The sequence below is a fragment of the Aristolochia californica genome, unplaced genomic scaffold, assembly GCF_029961685.1.
Source record: "Aristolochia californica isolate CCGP_79_NKW_82.1479 unplaced genomic scaffold, dmAriCali1.0.hap1 SCAF_185, whole genome shotgun sequence".
Classification (NCBI taxonomy): Eukaryota; Viridiplantae; Streptophyta; class Magnoliopsida; order Piperales; family Aristolochiaceae; genus Aristolochia; species Aristolochia californica.
In genome coordinates, this window is record NW_027181865.1 from 35,001 (window position 1) to 37,829 (window position 2,829).

A 2,829-nucleotide genomic window follows, 5' to 3' on the forward strand; every position below is an offset into this window, starting at 1 on the left:
ACCCTCCACTTCAATTGGTCTTTTTTCACGAAAAGCAGACATGAGATAACAAATCAAGTGTTTCACTAAGATTTCGAAGAGCTGTCCCGAATTCAAGTTGATTATGTTTCGCTTCTTCCTCGGAGAAAGACGATCAAAGAATTCCCAATCATGGTCCTTGCGGATCGGATCATCCGTATAGGATACAAAAAGAAACTCCAGATATTTGATATCTTTCTCTTTGAATGAGATCTCAATTCCAGCTATGGTTTCATTAGCTATCTTACAACTAGAATCCCTCTTTTTTCCGATCCGGTTCCTCCACCACCGCGAACCCCAGTCAGGCATGATACACTTTTTAGTTATTGGGAGAACCCAAGTACTCTCTTTCGAATCCATGAAACAACTCTCAGGGATCTTTTTCCCTTTTGGAAGATACAGGAGCGAAACAATCAACCTATTGATATTGGAAGACCAAAAAGATTCTTCCAACGTATCATTTCTGGGTCCAATGGAATTCATAGGTATAGGAAGAAGCCCCATCAAATAGAGATTTTTTCTTTCGACCATATTTCGATTGTTAATACAATATATAAGGACCGCTACTACAAGCAGTACTACACCTTTGATCGTGAAATATCGATTGCTTGTTGAACCCTGTGAATCACGCGAAAGTGAAAGTAGGATACTCCAAATTCGGGGGTCAAAGAGTTTCATAAAACGTTCTTGGTGGAAAAAAATGTGAGTGAAAGATCCCGCTGAATCGAATTGGGTCCATGAATCTAAGAAATAGTGGGAATTCTTGATCTCTCTCAATATCTCTCTCAATTCGAAGATCCAGGATTTGAATTGATGTCCTTTCATTGATTCCTCCTAAAGATTTCATTTCAATTGGAATTTGGTTATTCACGATGTACGATGACGATGATCTCTGTTAAGCATCCATGGCTGAATGGTTAAAGCGCCCAACTCATAATTGGCAAATTCGTAGGTTCAATTCCTGCTGGATGCACGCCAATGGGAACGTCCAATAAGTCTATTGGAATTGGCTCTGTATCAATGGAATTTCATCATCCATACATAACGAATTGGTATGGTATATTCATACCATAACATATGAAGAGTAAGAACTCGAATTCTTATCGATACTGGAACTCATAGGGAAGAAAATGGATTTATGGATGGAATCAAATATGCAGTCTTTACAGAAAAAAGTATTCGGTTATTGGGGAACAATCAATATACTTCTAATGTCGAATCAGGATCAACTAGGACCGAAATAAAGCATTGGGTCGAACTCTTCTTTGGTGTCAAGGTAATAGCTATGAATAGTCATCGACTCCCGGGAAAGGGTAGAAGAATGGGACTGGGACCTATTATGGGACATACAATGCATTACAGACGTATGATCATTACGCTTCAACCGGGTTATTCTATTCCACCTCTTATAGCGAAAAGAACTTAAATCAAAATACTTAATAACACGGCGATACATTTATACAAAACTTCTACCCCGAGCACACGCAATGGAGCCGTAGACAGTCAAGTGAAATCCAATCCACGAAATAATTTGATCTATGGACAGCATCGTTGTGGTAAAGGTCGTAATGCCAGAGGAATCATTACCGCAGGGCATAGAGGGGGGGGTCATAAGCGTCTATACCGTAAAATTGATTTTCGACGGAATGAAAAAGACATATCTGGTAGAATCGTAACCATAGAATACGACCCTAATCGAAATGCATACATTTGTCTCATACACTATGGGGATGGTGAGAAGAGATATATTTTACATCCCAGAGGGGCTATAATTGGAGATACCATTGTTTCTGGTACAGAGGTTCCTATATCGATGGGAAATGCCCTACCTTTGAGTGCGGTTTGAACTATTGATTTACGTAATTGGAAGTAACCAATTAGGTTTACGACGAAACCTAGAAATCGATCACTTTTGAGTACCTCTACGGGATAGACCTCAACAGAAAACTGAAGAGTAACGGCAGCAAGTGATTGAGTTCAGTAGTTCCTCATATCAAATTATTGACTCTCGAGATATGGTAATATGGAGAAGACAAAATTGTTTGAAGCACGGACAGAACCGGAAGCGCCCCTTGTTTCAAAGAGAGGGGGACGGGTTATTCACATTTCATTTGATGGTCAGAGGCGAATTGAAAGCTAAGCAGTGGTAATTCTAAAGATCCCCCGGGGGAAAAATAGAGATGTCTCCTACGTTACCCGTAATATGTGGAAGTATCGACGTAATTTCATAGAGTCATTCGGTCTGAATGCTACATGAAGAACATAAGCCAGATGACGGAACGGGGAGACCTAGGATGTATAAGATCCTAACATGAGTGATTAAGATCCTAACATGAGTGATTAAGATCCTAACATGAGCGATTCGGCAGATTTGAATTCCTATATATCCACTCATGTGGTACTTCATCATACGATTCATATAAGATCCATCTGTCTAGATATCATCATATACATCCAGAAAGCCGTATGCTTTGGAAGAAGCTTGTACGGTTTGGGAAGGGGTTTTTTTTGATCAAAAAGAAGAATCTACTTCAACCGATATGCCCTTAGGCACGGCCATACATAACATAGAAATAACACTTGGAAAGGGTGGACAATTAGCTAGAGCAGCAGGTGCTGTAGCGAAACTGATTGCAAAAGAAGGTAAATCGGCCACATTAAGATTACCATCTGGGGAGGTCCGTTTGATATCCAAAAACTGCTCAGCAACAGTCGGACAAGTGGGTAATGTTGGTGTGAACCAGAAAAGTTTGGGTAGAGCCGGATCTAAGTGTTGGCTAGGTAAGCGTCCTGTAGTAAGAGGAGTAGTTA

General features: G+C 40.2%; 1 non-coding gene across 1 annotated transcript; it reads left to right on the forward strand.

Moving 5' to 3' along the window:
• Nucleotides 1–917: 917 nt before the first annotated feature.
• Nucleotides 918–991, forward strand: TRNAM-CAU (transfer RNA methionine (anticodon CAU)). Its single transcript has one exon. It is a non-coding gene; the product is annotated as a tRNA-Met (tRNA).
• The last annotated feature ends 1,838 nt before the right edge of the window (nucleotides 992–2,829 follow it).